The sequence below is a fragment of the Ovis canadensis genome, chromosome 16, assembly GCF_042477335.2.
Source record: "Ovis canadensis isolate MfBH-ARS-UI-01 breed Bighorn chromosome 16, ARS-UI_OviCan_v2, whole genome shotgun sequence".
NCBI classification, from domain to species: domain Eukaryota; kingdom Metazoa; phylum Chordata; class Mammalia; order Artiodactyla; family Bovidae; genus Ovis; species Ovis canadensis.
The window spans coordinates 13,014,147-13,032,395 of NC_091260.1; the positions used below are offsets into that span (position 1 = coordinate 13,014,147).

The window sequence follows — 18,249 nt, forward strand, 5'->3', positions numbered from 1 at the left end:
AGCCTGCCTAAATAATTGACTTCTAGCTAACTTTGGGATGCTTCAGAGGGCCCCTGAGACCTCCCCAAGAGAGAGATTAAACAACCTGAGTTCATTTGACATGTTAAACTACATGGGAAGTGCTGTCAGGAAGTGATGAATCTTCCCAAGTTATATTATATGGTGGATGTTACTGTAAGGTTAAGTTTGGGCTGAGGCAGAAAAGGAGAGAGAGATGGCATTTATATTTGGGCAGGGGCTGATAAGTCCCAGATAGATACAACTGGCCTGGAGCCTCAGGGCGGGACCTAAAGTTCGGTTTTGTTTTCTCCGAAGTTAGATGATTCAGCAAGGGCCTTTGAGACTGTTGTTTTCTTTTCTAGGCCCAAAGACACCTTCAGTTACTCATGTAGGTATCCTAGGAATTATGTGACATCCATGAAAATCTGATACGTCCTGGTAAAATGCTGTCAGTTACAATTCCAGTTATCATATTCATGTGTTTCAAGTCACAGCGGTGACCAGACTACTTTGTCAATTTCTATAGAATCAGGTTTGAAACATCCCATCTATGGTTTCACACTGATGCCTTTGCCAAAATACTGCTACTTCAAATTATCTGTGGAAAAGACTTTTCTAAGCTTACCTGTAAACAATTTTGTTTTTTGTTACCTAGTAAGCTGGTACCAGACTGGAATTTAGTCTCCTCTCTAGGTTAAGAGAACAAAGTTTCCTTAGAATGCAGCTTTCAATCACAGATGATGAGTTTCTCTACCTTTCAGTGATTTATATTTGTTTTTATCATCTGTTTTTTACTTCGGTAAAGAAAATAAGCATTGTTTAAGATTATGGTACCTGTAGGATGGACCAAGCTTTCCCCACTCCAGCAAATTCCCTTAAGCCCTCAGATTCTTCTCATGGGACCAAGGTCTCACTTCCCTCCAGAAGTACAATCTTAGCTTTTGATCAGCTGATCTGCCCCTGATATCAGAGTCAATTTCAGCATGGGTTGGTCTATAGTTTAGGCATGAAACTATGACTACATCAAGGAAAGATGACTTTCTGATGCAGGATGGCCATGATATTCCTTGGACTTCAGAGAAAATTGGTAAAAATGAAACTATTTTTCCTTGGAAACTACAAAGCCAGTTCTTTTAGCATATGCAATTGAAAACATCTAGGTTGTTACGTCAGTTTTCATTCTAGTCCCAAAGAAAGGCAATGACAAAACATGTTCAAACTGCCACACAATTGGACTCATCTCACACGCTAGTAAAGTAATGATCAAAATTCTCCAAGCTAGGCTTCAGCAATATGTCAATCATGAACTTTCAAATGTTCAAGATGGATTTAGAAAAGGCAGAGGAACCAGAGATCAAATTGCCAACATCCACTGGATCATCAAAAAAGCAAGAGAGTTACATAAAAACATTTATTTCTGCTTTATTGACTATGCCAAAGCCTTTGACTGCGTGTATCCCAATAAACTGGTGAAAATTCTGAAAGATGGGAATACCAGGCTACCTGACCTGCCTCTTGAGAAATATGTGTGCAAGTCAGCAAGAAACAGCTAGAACTGGACATGGGAACAACAGACTGCTTCCAAATAGGAAAGGAATATGTCAAGGCTGTATATTGTCACCCTGCTTATTTAACTTACTTGCAGAGTACATCATGAGAAACGCAGGGCTGGATGAAGCACAAGCTGGAATCAAGATTGCCAGGAGAAATCTCAATAACCTCAGATATGCAGATGACACCAGAAAGTGAAGAGGAACTAAATAGCCTCTTGATAAAAGTGAAAGAGGAGAGTGAAAAAGTTGGCTTAAAGCTCAACATTCAGAAAACAAAGATCATGGCATCTGGTCCCATCACTTCATGGGAAATAGATGGGGAAACAGTGGAAACAGTGTCAGACTTTATTTTTTGGGGCCTCCAAAATCACTGCAGGTGGTGACTGCAGCCATGAAATTAAAAGACGCTTACTCCTTGGAAGAAAAGTTATGACCAACCTAGATAGCATACTGAAAAGCAGAGACATTACTTTGCCAACTAAGGTCTGTCTAGTCAAGGCTGTGGTTTTTCCAGTGGTCATGTATGGATGTGAGAGTTGGACTGTGAAGAAAACTGAGCACTGAAGAATTGATGCTTTTGAACTGTGGTGTTAGAGAAGACTTCTGAGAGTCCCTTGGACTGCAAGGAGATTCAACCAGTCCATTTTGAAGGAGATCAGCCCTGGGTGTTCTTTGGAAGGAATGATGCTAAAGCTGAAACTCCAGTACTTTGGCCTCATGTGAGGAGTTGACTCATTGGAAAAGACCCTAATTCTGGGAGGGATTATGGGCAGGAGGAAAAGGGGATGACAGAGAATGAGATGGCTGGATGGCATCACCGACTGGATGGATGTGAGCTTGAGTGAACTCCAGGAGTTGGTGGTGGACAGGGAGGCCTGGCGTGCTGCAATTCATGGGGTCACAAAGAGTTGGACACGACTGAGCGACTGAACTGAACTGAACTGAACTAAAAGGCGATGGCACCCCACTCCAGTACTCTTGCCTGGAAAAATCTCATGGATGGAGGAGCCTGATGGGCTGCAGTCCATGTTTTCGCGAAGAGTTGGGCACGACTGAAAGACTTCACTTTCACTTTTCACTTTCATGCATTGGAGAAGGAAATGGCAACCCTCTCCAGTGTTCTTGCCTGGAGAATCCCAGGGACAGGGGAACCTCGTGGGCTGCCGTCTATGGGGTCGCACAGATTCGGACGCGACTGAAGCGACTTAGCAGCAGCAACAGCATAGCCAAAAAATAATTTAAAATATCAAAAAAAAGAACAGTGGGGCAAATAAAGGTCAAGAAAGAGAAGGATGGAGCCTCCTCCTGTCCACCTTGCTGACCCCTTGTCAGCAACTCAGCAGCCACTCAGCATCAACACTCTCTCAGCATCCCTGCTGTCTCCATGGCGATTTAATGTGATTCTGATGGATGTGACTAGTTCATGAATGCTTCCTGGAGCTGGTCACTGTTGTTGCTAACTCCATTTCCCAGATAAGAAAACAGTGCTTCTGAGATTGTTAACAACTTGTCCCAAATCACTCAGTTGCTTAAACTGTGGGATCAGGCCATTGAACCTAGGCTGCTTCAGGCCCAAGAGTGTGCTCTTGGTGAGCAAAGTAAAAAATTAGATGGTGTTTAATGGAGGAGAACGTGAACGTGTATTGAGTACTTAATATCTGGCATGTGATCCTCACAACAGTCCTGCAAGGGAGGTATCATTCCCATTTCATAGATGAAGAAATTGAGGCTCAGTGCTCGCTTTGGCAGCACATATACTTAAATTGGAATGATACAAAGAAGATTAGCATGGCCCCTGCTCAAGGATGACATGCAAATTGGTGAAGCATTTCATGTTTTTATGGCAGAAACCATCACAACATTGTAAAGCGATTTGCCTCCAATTAAAAAATAAAGTTAAAAAAGTATGAATAAAACAGGGAAATTTCTTTAAAAATTGAGGCTCAGAGAGGTTAAGTAACTTATCTAAAGTTGCACTGCAAAGGCCCAGTCTGGGGAACTTCACCTCCTCTGTGTCTATGCTGAGAGTTTTGTACTTTCTCTCTGAAATAAATCCTGTTTGCTTGCTACCATGAAAAAGAAAAAGGCCAGGTCTCTCAGACTACAAAGCCCATATTCCATTTTTTAAAATATATATATTGTTGTTTTGCTCCTAAATTTTATTTATTTATTTATTTGGCTTCTTCAGGTCTTCACTGTGGCATGTGGAATCTAGTTTCCTGACCACAGATCAAACCCAGGCCCCCTACATTGGGACTAGTGTCTAAGCCACTGGACCACCAGGGAAGTCCCCCATATTCTTTCCTATTCTTTCTTCCAGATGGAATTCTCAGGAATTGCACGGATTGAACTAAGTAATTTAAAATCTCTCTTTTAGATATTTTTAGTTCTGCATATCCGAACCAAACACCTAGTATATTTGTCAGAATTTGAAAGAAGTCTATTAAAGACTGCTTGCAAGAAAACCACTGTATAAACTATGTTTTATAAGTTCTTCTGTTTTAATTAATTAGGTTTTCTAAAGTTCGAAGGAAAAAAAAAAAGGAGACAGAAACCAGTTTTTAATGATTTAGAATTAGGATTCATGAATACCCTGGATTCTTTCTTGGTACTGGGGGAAAGCAGAGAGTAAATGTGGTGGGAAACTATGAGGGACCAGAGATTCAGACTTTAGCCTGGAAGAGACATTAAAGAGGTATTTCAGGGACTTCCCTGGTGGTCCAGCAGCTAAGACTCTGTGCTTCCAATGCAGTGAGTGTGGGTTCGATCCCTAGTCAGGGAACTAGATCCCACATGCCACAAGGAAGATTGAAGATCTTATGTGCTGCAACTAAGATCCAGTGCAGTGAAATAAATACTTAATAAATAAAATAAATATTTAAAAGAAACCTCAATTATTTAAAAAAAAAAAAAGATGCAATTCTAATTTATTTTAGAAATAGCTTGAGTGACTGCTAGTCAACAGTAGAGCTAAGGCCAGAACCTGGGGTTTCCCAATTCTTAAACCATTGTTTTTCTTAGACATGAACCATGAATCACTTTAGAGAATACTCCTTTCTCCTCCTCTCTTAATCCAGATAGGGGGAAAAAAGTGAGAAAGCTTAAAGACTATTAAAAAACAATCAGGACATTAAGAATCAAGTTATCCTGGAAAGAGGTCAAGATGGTAACCACAGAGGCTGGAGTTAAGGGGAGGAGCACCAGGCAAGATAGGTCTTATCTAAGCAATTAGAGTAAGCAGGCAAGCTTTTGTTACTTGTATTTAGCTGAACGCTGTGAACAGAAAGCTTTTTGAAATCTTTGGCTAAATCAAAACCTGGAAAGTGAGGACTTCTAACCTTCAAGAAAAAAAAAGCTGAGCATGAGACAAAAAGGTTTTTGTTCTTATACTTAATTTGGTAGGGAAAAGGAAAGAAAAAACAAGATGTCAGTTCAGCTGGGTCCCAATTCCAGCCCTGGGAAGCCCAAAGCCCACCCCTCTTGGTTTTATTTTTAAGGATAGCATTTTTTCCCTCCCTTGGCCAAGTTCAGTGTGTAGAATCTTAGTTCCTTTACCAAGGATCAAACCTTCACCCCCTGGAAGCGTGAAGTCTTAACCACTGGACTGCCAGGGAAGCCCCACCCTCCCCACCTTGGTTTTTGTAAATAGTCCTGAAGGGCTTTCTTGGTTTCTAGACTACTGAGATCTTGCTTCCATGTGTAAATTGAGTACAATTTCCTCAAGAGATGGAAGGCAGGCTTTACATCCCAGTCATAGGGAACGAATTTGATTGGGAATGGCTGGGTTACCATCTAACACTGACATGTCATTTTCCCCTGCCTGGGCTCAGCTTCCCTCCATCCGGCTGGCTTCTCTTTCATAGTCTTATTTCTTTCCCTTCTGCCCTCTGCCCCCGCTCCCCTCTCCTTGCAGGAGCAGAAACAAGAAACTCTTCCTCTAATCTCCAGCCGGGCAGGTTTTCCCTCCCCTGGAGTCCAGGTGCCTGTAGCCTTTGCTCCTCAGTGGCTTTCCCCCAAGGAGACAGCTCCCTCCTTCCTCTTCCCAAAAAGGAATCATGGGGCCAGCTGTTAAGATTTTTTTAAATTATTTTTTTCACGTCTTTACTCAAGATGGGAAAATCTCTGAAGTTTAAGGTGGCACCTGGCTGTCCTGTAGTGCTTGTATTTTTTCAAGGCTTTGTTCTGTCTAGAATTTTATTATAACTAATGATGGGACTTCCTTAATGGTCCAGTGGTTAAGATTCTGAGCTTCCAATGCAGGGGGTCACAGGTTCAATTCCTGGTAAGGGAATTGAGATCCCACATGCCACATGGTGTGGCCAAAAAGCAAAACAAACAAACAACTGCCACAACAAAACCTAATGGGAATGAACATACCTTGATGTTTACATAATTTTAATAAATCATCTTCAAAATGATAAAGCATTAGTAATCAAATAGAGATTCACTCAGTCATGTCCAACTCTTTGGAACCCCACAGACTGTAGCCCATGAGGCTCCTCTGTCCATAGGATTTTCCCAGGCAAGAATATTGGAATGGGTTGTCATTTCCTCTCCCAGGAGAATCTTCCCGACCCAGGGATCAAACCCGTGTCTCCAGTATTGGCAGGTGGATTCTTTACCACTGAGCCACATGGGAAGGCTAGCTTCTATCAATGGTTCACACCAAAAGGTGGTTCAATGAAGCAGCTGTGATGAGGCAGTGCTAGTATTCAAAGGGGAATGAGGTACCCTTGAAACTCAAACCTAATAATAGTAGAAAACATCACCCATTCACAGCAATATACACAGATTTGAAACTGTTTCTTTGAGAATGTTTCTGTTTGGAGGGATAATTCTATTATTTGAAGCCTCTAAGTAATGACAGGCAAACAGAGAAGATACCTCAGTGACCTGATAGCCATGCCCTGGAGCGAGAGCTGAGAGAGGGGTCCCCAGCCTCCGGGATCTAATACCTGATGATCTGAGGTGGAGCTGATGTAATAATAATAGAAATAAAGTACACAATACATGTAATGCACTTGAATCATCCTGAAACCATCCCGCCTTCTCCAATTTATGGGGAAAATTCTCTTTCATAAAACTGGTCCCTGGTGCCAAAAAGTTTGGGGATATTCAAAGGAATGTTCTTTGTCCTTCACACCTGCACTGTTTTTCTTCTAAGTGCCCCATCTCACAAAGCTTGAACCTCTCCTAGCGTGACACGCCTCTTCCCACTTTGAGGGGCAGGGTGCATGCCAGCGCTCAGGCCTCAGGTCCTCCCTGGGTGCTGATGATCTGTCCTTCTCATCCTGGCTTTGTAAGGCGCTCCCCTAAGCTTTTCCTGCTCCCCTGTTTCTCTAGTTCCTCCTGAATGCTCCTAGATAAACCTGTCTAAATGATGCAAGAACTTTCTCTCTAATGAATCTGTGATTTTCTCCACTTTAATCACACTTGGGATGTGTCGACCACACTCTCTCCACAGCTGCACTCGTCGTTTCTGTTTCGTTTTCAGCTTTCTATTTTACACTGGAGTACAGCTGATTGACAATGTTGTGATGGCTTCAGGTGGACAACAAAGGGACTCAGACATACGTATTCATGTGTCCATTCTCCCCCAAACCCCTCTCTCACCCAGGCTGCCGCATAACATTCAGCAGAGTTCCCTGTGCTGTCCAGTAGGTCCTTCAGTATCCATTTTATTGTCAGATTTTATTTACTCCTTACTTTCTTTATATCCCCTAAATGAATTTCCTCAAAACCCAGTTCCTCTTGTCTCAGGCCCCATAGCTAGTATTTCATTTTCACAATCACTTTGCCTCATGTAGGGGTGTGGTGGGGGGGGGGCAAACTGGCACAGGGGAGGGAGGGGGCCTTAGCCACCTGCAGCCTGCGGCCTGAACAGCCACAAGGCTCCCCCAGGGGCAGAGTGGTACAGGCTCTGCCTGCCAAGGCAGGCGATGCAGTAGACTCAAGTTCGATCCCTGGGTCTGAAAGATCTCCTGGAGTAGGAAATGGCAACCCACTGCAGTATTCTTGCCTGGAAAATTCCATGGAAAGGAGGAGCCTGGCAGGCTACAGTCCGTGGGGTTGCAAAGAGTCAGACAAGACTGAGCATGCACGCACATCACAGACACCAATGTGGAGTCAAAGGTCCCAGCTCACTTTCGGAGGGTTTAATTATGCCTTAATGCTCTTTATTATAATTAAGCAGAAATAGTGATTCTAATTAGCATATTTGCAGAAACCACACAAGTATGCTTCCCTGGTGGCTTAGATGGTAAAGAACCCACCTGCAATGCAGGAGAACCACGTTCAATCCCTGGGTTGGAAGATCCCCTGGAGGAGGAAATGGCAACCCACTCCAGTATTCTTGCCTGGAGGATTCCATGGACAGAGAGGCCTGGCTGGCTACAGTCCACAGGGTCGCAAAGAGTCAGACATGACTGAGCAAACAACACACACAAGTAGATCCATATAATCGCACATTCACCTACTCGTAGCTTAATGGTGTTCCATCCTTGTTTACTTTGCTCTGGTTTCCCTTTCAACTTGAATGAGCACAACTTTTGAAGTCTTTAATTTATGACTGTTTTAACTTAAGCAAGCCCTGCTAGAGGGTGACAGATACTGAATGTCAAAAACCCAGAGAGAGGGTTTCTGTTTAGCCTTTGATTTTTGTTTTGTTTTTTAAGTCAGAGAAATGTCCGATTGTGCTCATAGTTTGTTGGAGAAGGCAATGGCAACCCACTCCAGTGTCCTCGCCTGGAGAATCCTAGGGACGGGGGAGCCTGGTGGGCTGCCGTCTATGGGGTTGCACAGAGTCGGACACGACTGAAGCAACTTAGCAGCAGCAGAAGGAGAAAATTATTTCTGCTCTCAAAACGCTATAATAATAACAAAAGTAAAACAAAGAACATGGACTTCCTGGTGGTCTAGTGATTAAGAGTCTGCCTGCCAATGCAGGGGACACTGGTTGAATCCCTGGTCCAGGAAGATTCCACATGCCCGTGTGCCATAGCCACTGAGCCCTCTGGACTCTGTGCTCTGCAAGAAGAGAAGCCATCGTAATAAGACTCCTGAGCACGGAAGGTGAAGAACAGCCCCTGTTCACTGCAACTAGAGAATGCCCAAGGGCAGTAACGAAGACCCTCTGCAACCAAAAATGAATAAATAAATAAATCCTTTAAAAACATCATTATCATCATCACCATGATGGCACTGATAGTGGTGGCAGTGATCACAGCAGCCACCAGCCCAGAGGCACTTGCATGTGCCAGGCACTGTCTCAGGAAGTATTCCTGCGTTATTATTTTTTGAGGGGGGTTATACAGTGAGGCATGTGGGATCTTAGCTCCCCCTACCAGGGATCGAACCTGCACCCCTTACATTGGAAGCACAGAGTCTTAACCATTGGACCATCAGGAAAGTCCTGTTCTTACATTACTTTATTTAACCTTCATAATAACTTTAAAAGGTAATCGTAACTGCTTCCATTTTACAGAAGAGAAAACTGAAGGTAGGATAAACTGATAAATTTTTCCACTGCTACTATGAAGACATAAGCAGTAAGACCCAGGGTCAGAGTTTGAATCCAGGACTCTCCAGCTTCAGGCCACACAGTGAACTTCTCTGTCCTGTGTCGCCACCTCTCCTGCCATATCATCATACAGTTATTCCACAACTGCAGTTAGTGTGTTCATAAAAATATACGTTCTTAAAAACAGTACCCTGTTCTACCTATCTAAAACACAGAGACAATTTCCATTATGTAGGGGTAAACTACAGATTTTATCAATTATCAAAACTTCAGCCATTTCTAAAGAATTGGGAGATGAAAGTCTTTTTTTTTTTTTTTTTGGAAAGTCTATTTTCTAATTGCCCAAAATGAAAGTCTGGTTTCTTGTATATAAAATTCATAAGGGTTTTTATGTGGTTGTAGCCTAAGGGAAGCAGAGAAGGCAATGGCACCCCACTCCAGGACTCTTTTTTTTTTTTTAAGTTTCAATAAAGATTTTATTTTCCTTTTTAAAATTTTTCAAAATTACAAAAGTATGACAGCACACTTATATGAGGCTTTCAAAATAGTTACAGACAATTCCACTATATATTACAATTTCTTAAGTAGACAAATTAAGATTTTTGGTTGGAATTTCAATATTAAACTCTCAAAAATTAATAGAATGGACAGGAAAGTAGGATATACTAGACCTGAAAAGAATTGTGAACCAATTCAACATAATTAAGACTTATACAATTTTCACACAAGAGCAGGATACAAATTTTATTCAAGTTCCCATAAACTATAACCAGGAGACACTGGAACATGATGTAAAACAAGGTGCAAAAGTTTCATGGCCTAAATAAAGAATATTGAAATCATACAGGGCCTGCTCTCTTATTACTGTGAAACTATGTGAGAACTCAATACCAAAAGGTATTTGAAAATAACCCACAGTTTCAAGTGCAATAAATTAATAAATACATGTTTTTGTCAGCAGGTCCTTGCCTGTCCTGCTCCTGGCAATTCAGGGGTTGGGAACATGGGTCCCCGAAGAGTTCCTGTAGGGCAGCAATTGGATGCAGAACATTTCCTGCCATTAGAATAATTTAACCATCTTAAGAAATTTCTCTGGATTTCTCTCTATACTGCAGACTAAAATAAGAAATACAAAACTATCCCTGGGGAAAACGTGCCATTTTACAATGACATCCTGTATAACTTTTCCTCTTTCCACATGGCTCAGTTCCAGAGACACAAGGTCAAAACCTACAGTGTGAGACTGCAGGACTAAGGTATGTGATGGGAACTTCCATCAGTATCTTTCTTTTTTAATTCTGAAATTGACAAAGTTTACTAACCATTGCTTTATTTATTTATTTTTTTAATTTACAATACTGTATTGGTTTTGCCATATATTGACATGAATCAACCACGGATGTACATGCGTTCCCAAACATGAACCCCCCACCTACCTCCCTCCCCATAACGTCTCTCTGGGTCATCACCGTGCACCAGCCCCAAGCATGCTGTATCCTGCGTCGGACATAGACTGGCGATTCGACTCTTACATGATAGTATACATGTTACAATGCCATTCTCCCAAATCATCCCACCCTCTCCCTCTCCCTCTGAGTCCAAAAGTCCGTTATACACATCTGTGTCTTTTTTCCTGTCTTGTATACAGGGTCGTCATTGCCATCTTTCTAAATTCCATATATATGTCTTAGTATACTGTATTGGTGTTTTTCTTTCTGGCTTACTGCACTCTGTATAATCAGCTCCAGTTTCATCCATCTCATTAGAACTGATTCAAATGTATTCTTTTTAACAGCTGAGTAATATTCCATTGTGTATATGTACCACAGCTTTCTTATCCATTCATCTGCTGATGGACATCTAGGTTGTTTCCATGTCCTGGCTATTATAAACAGTGCTGTGATGAACATTGGGGTACATGTGTCTCTTTCAATTCTGGTTTCCTCGGTGTGTATGCCCAGCAGGGGGATTGCTGGGTCATAAGGTAGTTCTATTTGCAATTTTTTAAGGACTCTCCACACTGTTCTCCAAAGTGGCTGTACTAGTTTGCATTCCCACCAACAGTGTAGGAGGGTTCCCTTTTCTCCACACCCTCTCCAGCATTTATTGCTTGCAGATTTTTGGATCGCAGACATTCTGACTGGTGTGAAGTGGTACCTCATTGTGGTTTTGATTTGCATTTCTCTAATAATGAGTGATGTTGAGCATCTTTTCATGTGTTTGTTAGCCATCCATATGTCTTCTTTGGAGAATGCCTATTTAGTTCTTTGGCCCATTTTTTGATTGGGTCGTTTATTTTTCTGGAATTGAGCTGCATAAGTTGCTTGTATATTTTTGAGATTAGTTGTTTGTCAGTTGCTTCATTTGCTATTATTTTCTCCCATTTAGAAGGCTGTCTTTTCACTTTGCTTATAGTTTCCTTTGTTGTGCAGAAGCTTTTAATTTTAATTAGATCCCATTTGTTTATTTTTGCTTTTATTTCCAGTATTCTGGGAGGTGGATCATAGAGGATCCTGCTGTGATTTATGTCGGAGAGTGTTTTGCCTATATTCTCCTCTAGGAGTTTTATAGTTTCTGGTCTTACATTTAGATCTTTAATCCATTTTGAGTTTATTTTTGTGTGCGGTGTTAGAAAGTGATCTAGTTTCATTCTTTTACAAGTGGTTGACCAGTTTTCCCAGCACCACTTGTTAAAGAGATTGTCTTTACTCCATTGTATATTCTTGCCTCCTTTGTCAAAGATAAGGTGTCCATATGTGTGTGGATGTATCTCTGGGCTTTCTATTTTGTTCCATTGATCTATATGTCTGTCTTTGTGCCAGTACCATACTGTCTTGATGACTGTGGCTTTGTAGTAGAGCCTGAAGTCAGGCAAGTTGATTCCTCCAGTTCCATTCTTCTTTCTCAAGATTGCTTTGGCTATTCGAGGTTTTTTGTATTTCCATACAAATCTTGAAATTATTTGTTCTAGTTCTGTGAAAAATGTGGCTGGTAGCTTGATAGGGATTGCGTTGAATCTGTAAATTGCTTTGGGTAGTATACTCATTTTCACTTTATTGATTCTTCCAATCCATGAACATGGTATATTTCTCCATCTATTAGTGTCCTCTTTGATTTCTTTCACCAGTGTTTTATAGTTTTCTATGTATAGGTCTTTAGTTTCTTTAGGTAGATATATTCCTAAGTATTTTATTCTTTTCATTGCAATGGTGAATGGAATTGTTTCCTTAATTTCTTTTTCTACTTTCTCATTATTCCCACTCCAGAACTCTTGCCTGGAAAATCCCATGGACAGAGGAGCCTGGTAGGCTGCAGTCCATGGGGTCGTGAAGAGTCGGACACAACTGAGCGACTTCCCTTTCACTTTTCACTTTCATGCATTGGAGAAGGAAATGGCAACCCACTCCAGTGTTCTTGCCTGGAGAATCCCAGGGATGGGGGAGCCTGGTGGGCTGCCATCTATGGGGTCACACAGAGTTGGACATGACTGAAGTGACTTAGCAGCAGCTGCAGCCTAAGGGAAGAGGTACTGCTATGTTGAGAAGCCATTAAAAGCTTAATTTTTGTTCTTTAAGAGATTAGGGAAGTTTTGCTGAGTAAATTGGTTTGCTTAAATTGTTTGTGAAAATTTAAAAATTCCCCAAGTTCCTCCAAGCAGAATCAGTTAGTTTCTTATCCTTGTTTCAACTGCTCTTTGTTTGTACATATTTCTCTTACAGGATAGTACTTCATATTCAGTGTGGTAACTATCTGTTTGTCTGTGTCCTGGGCCGTAGACTAGGCTCCCAGAAAGTGGAGTTAAGACCACTGTACCCTTTGCACCTAGCACATAACAGTATTTAATACATATTTACTGATTTAGTGAGTGATTGTAAGGAGTAGAGTAAGAACACATTTTACTTTTATATGATTGATGGCTCATTACTAGATTAGTATTCAGTGTTTTGTGTGAATCTTGGAGGGAAGCATGGCAACCCACTCCAGTACTCTTGCCTGGAGAATCCCCATGGACAGAGAAGCCTGGTGAGCTACAGGCCATGGTGTTGTAAAGAGTTGGACACGACTGAGCAACTAAGCACAGCATAGTGTGGATCTCACTTAAAATGGACATTCAAGGAATCTCCTGGGGGTCCAGCGGTTAGGACTCCACACTTCCACTGCCGAGAGCAGGAGTTCAGTCTCTGGTCAGGGAGCTAAGAGCCCAAGTCACACGGGGTGGCCAAAAAAAAAATAAATGAAATAAGATGGACATTCATTTCATTTTTCTGAGTTTATATCAAATGAAATATATTTTTGCTGGAAGAGGTCTTGTTTAACACTACTGGTAATAAAGAATACATGATAATAAAAAAGCAATTTCAGGGGAGAAAATTTAGGCATGAATGCTAGTAACTATATACATAAATAAACATCATTAATTCTGAAAAGTACAAAATATTTGACCATTAACAGAATAGATAATAATGAAAACTGATGACTTTTCTGTTAAGTAAACAAAAACGTTGTTCCTTTTACCCAAAGCCGTTTGAGACTTTTTAAAATGGCAAATGTTGAAAAAATATTAAGTGCTTTTGTTTGCATATATTGAAATAACCAGACATCTTTCCTCTTTTATTCTATGAATTAGATGGACTGATTTTTTAATATTATGCCAACCTTACCCTCCTTGGATACATCCCACTTGGTCATCATGTATTATTCTTTTTTTATATCTTACTGGGTTTAATTTGCCAATTTTTTCTTTAATAGAAAAACTGAAATTTACTACAACAAACTGCTCCCTAAAGAAATTAAATACTAAGCAACAATGTGGCAATTTTCTTGTATCAGAACTATTCATCATCTCAAAATATGTGTGCGTTAGTTGCTCAGTCATGTCCGACTCTTTATGATCCTAGGGACTGTAGCCCACCAGGCTCCTCCAACCATGGGGATTCTCCCGGCAAGAATGCTGGAGTGGGTGGCCATTCTCTTCTCCAGGGGATCCTCCCAACCCCGGGATCAAACCCGCATCTCCTGCATTGCAGGTGGATGCCTTACCGTCTGAGCCACCAGGGAAGTGCATAAATAGTTTCTGGAAAAAGAGTTATTGTTGAAGACCAAGTATTAAAATCAGTATTACATACAATACTCAAAACCGTTTTTTTCATTCTGCAACCTGGTTAATCACTTTTCTCTCCTCTGCCCCAGAACAGCCCACGCTTCAGCTATTGAAGCCTTTCCCTGGCTAGGAGTGACTTTGAATGAGAGTTAAGAAAAGCCTTGTGATAAAAGGAGTCATAGCTATTGTAATTTTTAAAATAACTCTTCCACCACTGCACTTTGCATTTTTCTTTTAAAAAGAAATTCTCCTGAAGAACAGCCATCATTGAAACCAGAAAGACTGCTTTTATCATTGTAATTATACCAATATTAATTATGCAGTTTATTACTATATTAAATGTAGAGGGCTTCTACATCATGTAAACACAATAAAATGAAATGTAAATGAATATGTTAAGAGCCAACTATTTATATTTCAAAAGGATTCTTCAATTCAAAAAGGACTCACTGCAGCTTTTCTATAAAAATAAAAATCCCCGTGGTTTTAAAAATAATTTAAAATTTTTAATTTACACATAATTTTCAGGAACTCTTCTATTATACAAAACAATGCACAACTCTGCATGTATATAGATCATGCCATAAAGAAAAAGCTCATAAAAATTTCCCATAAGTTATCTAATTAACTGTGACTATAAAAATGAACATAAACATTGGTTACAATGCATAGAAAACCACTAGAAAAATTTATGCTCATACTATTTACTGTTTATAATTCTATGTAAGGACTTTACATTGTTAGTTTCTAAAGTGAAAAGAACTTTAATATGCCCATTATGCCCTTTCCTAATTACTAATTTTTTGCAAACTTTTCTTTATTAATGATAGAAACATAAACTTCAGTTTGCCTGGTAGAATCACAGAAAATTTGAATTAGTTAAGTAAAATTTGATGACCCATAGGTAATAAATACTGCACATTACCCACAGAATCCCAGTGTCAGAATTGTGCACTGTAGGTGTCAGAGACACAGAAATCCAGGAATCTGGAGAGAATGAGGAGCTCCAAGTCATAACCTGGGTGGAACTGTGGTTTGTGAGTGTCAGATGACTTTCAACTAACATGGATATCTTGAAAAGAGCTGTTAAGTTCTTAGAACAAGGGAATTTTGAAGTCATGGTATATTTCTTTTGAACCAATGGCCTTCTCCAACTTAGTTCTAGAATTCCTAAGTAGCTGATGTTAGAAATTCTTCTCTTCCCAAATTTACCTTGGGCTTGCTAACATGGAGTTCTTTCACCATTTGAATATAATGCTTCTTCCATACACCCTGCTCATAGGGAGTTGGGGAGATATTGATGTACCAGTTAAACCGTAAACATTTTAGCATCCAGAGCTGATCCAGTTCAGTTAAATTCTTCCAATGCCAGCTCACCTGGAAAAACAATGTTAAAAAAACTATTCAGTTTACATGTCCACTTTCTCTAGGTTTTGAGCTGTCACCCTGGTACTGAGAGAACTTCTTTTTTTTTTTTTTTTTTTTTCCTGGAGTGGGTTGCCACGCCCTCCTCCAAGGCATCTTCCTGACCCAGGGATTGAACACACTTCTCTGCACTGCAGGCGGGTTCTTTACCACTGAGCCACTGGGGAAGTGGATTCATGGATTCATTCACGAATGGATCAGAGCAAACATAATTTTAACTAGATAAACCATGCCTGGAATTCACAAGTAGTTTCTTTTTGGTCCTTTTCCTCCAAATCACAACCAAGTTATTCTTACCTGAAGTGCTTCCTAACCAGGCAGGAAGATTTTTTTTTTATTTTAATTGGAGGATAATTACAACATTATGACGGTTTTTCCATACATTGGCCATAGGTATACATGTGTCCCCTCCAACCTGAACACCACTTCCACCTCCGTCCTCATCCCATCCCTCCAGGTTCTCACAAAGCACTGGCTTTGGGTACCCCTTTTTCTTTTCTTTCTTTTTTTTTTAATGTTAATTCAGCCAGAATCCAAGTCAACTAATATTTATTGAGCACCTATTAACCATCCTCATCACAACCTGAAGTATAATTAATATACTCCCCTTGTAAATGGGGAAACCAAGCTTTAGATAAGACTTTGGAACTTCCTAAAGATCTCTGGCTATGCCAACGCCTTTAACTGTGTGGATCACAATCAACTGTGGAAAATTCTGAAAGAGATGGGAACACCAGACCACCTGACCTGCCTCTTCAGAAATCTGTATGCAGGTCAGGAAGCAACAGTTAGAACTGGACATGGAACAACAGACTGGTTCCAAATCGGAAAAGGAGTATATCAAGGCTGTATATTGTCACCCTGCTTATTTAACTTCTATGCAGAGTACATCATGAGAAATGCTGGGCTGGAGAAAGCACAAACTGGAATCAAGAGTGCTGGGAGAAATATCAATAACTTCAGATATGCAGACGACACCACCCTTATGGCAGAAAGTAAAGAACTAAAGAGCCTCTTGATGAAAAAGGAGAGTGAAAAAGTTGGCTTAAAGCTCAAAATTCAGAAAACGAAGATCATGGCATCTGGTCCCGTCACTTCATGGCAAAATAGATAGAGAAACAGTGGAAACAGTGGCTGACTTTATTTTTCTGGGCTCCAAAATCACTGCAGATGATGATTGCAGCCATGAAATTAAAAGATGCTTACTCCTTCAAATGAAAGTTATGACCAACTTAAACAGCATATTAAAAAGCAGAGATGTTACTTTGCCAACAAAGGTCCGTCTAGTTAAGGCTATGGTTTTTCCAGTAGTCATGTATGGATGTGAGAGTTGGACTATAAAGAAAGCTGAGTGCCAAAGAATTGATGCTTTTGAACTGTGGTGTTGGAGAAGACTCTTAAAAAGTCCCTTGGATGGCAAGGAGATCCAGCCAGTCCATCCTAAAGGAGATCAGTCCTGGGTGTTTATTGGAGGGACTGAAGTTGAAGCAGAAACTCCAGTACTTTGGCCACCTGATGTGAAGAGCCGACCCATTTGAAAAGACCCTGATGTTAGGAAAGATTGAAGGCAGGAGGAGAAGGGGACAACAGAGGATGAGATGGTTGGATGGCATCACCAACTCAATGGACGCGAGTTTGGGTAAATTCCGGGAGTTGGTGATGGACAGGGAGGCCTGCTATGCTGTGATTCATGGGGTCACAAAGAGTCAGACACAACTGAGTGACTGAACTGAACTGAACTGAAGGATCTCTGGGAGTCTGTGTATGAAAGTTGTATGAAGGCTACAGAAACTCCAGTTGGCACATTGCTTATGTTTTCCATGATATGCTTCTGTTTTCCCTCCATTCTTATGATTTAACTAAATATATAAAGGGAACACAGTGACTAATACTATATTGGTGTGTCCTAAATAGCCTTTAAGATTCAACAGAGCATTAAGTATTTGTCCTGGGGACTTCCCTGGTGGTCTAGTGGCTAAGATTCTATGCTTTGAGTGCAGGGGGCCAGGGTTTGATCCCCGGTTAGGGAACTGGATTCCACGTGCTGCAACTGACACCTGGTGCAGCCCGATTAATACATTTTTTAAAAAGTATTCTGTACATTCCATTTTCATAGCATTATGGTCAATCCTACATATTCAGCAAATGGTGGAGGTGACCCTATAATGTGTAGTAGTTTTTAAAATAATTTATTACAGGTTTTAAATAAGTCTTTGTAGAAACTAGAGTCAAGTCCATATATACAGTTGAGACTAGGCATTCCATGTCTCTCATCAAGAATTGCAGATATGATAGCTAATCTTCACATTCATTTCATCCTGGGAAAACTGGCCTCTTTTCCAAGGTTAACTCAATAATAAATAATGTTTGAGGGCCCCCAAAAGGAGCAGAACACTCTGTAATGGAACTCGCTACCCATCCATTTGTTTATCTATCTGTCTCTCTTCCTCCTTCCTTCCATCCATTGTGTATGGAGTTTCTATTACATCCAGGATTATTTTATGGGCTGAAGATAAGACATGTAGGGGAGAGGGCAGCAGAAGGGGGCACAATTAGGAGAAACAGTAGGTTCAGGATCTAGATGGAGGAAAAGGCTTAGAGGATCTGATACAACACTGCAGGCAGAAACAGTGATCACAACCACTTTGTGC

General features: G+C 40.7%; 1 non-coding gene and 1 pseudogene across 1 annotated transcript; one reads left to right on the forward strand and one right to left on the reverse strand.

Moving 5' to 3' along the window:
* LOC138421944 (F-box only protein 16-like) overlaps positions 1-18,249 on the reverse strand; it is a 49,989-nt pseudogene that overhangs the window by 9,652 nt on the left and 22,088 nt on the right.
* On the forward strand, positions 3,287-3,393 carry LOC138422055 (U6 spliceosomal RNA). The gene has a single exon (XR_011249726.1). It is a non-coding gene; the product is annotated as a U6 spliceosomal RNA (small nuclear RNA).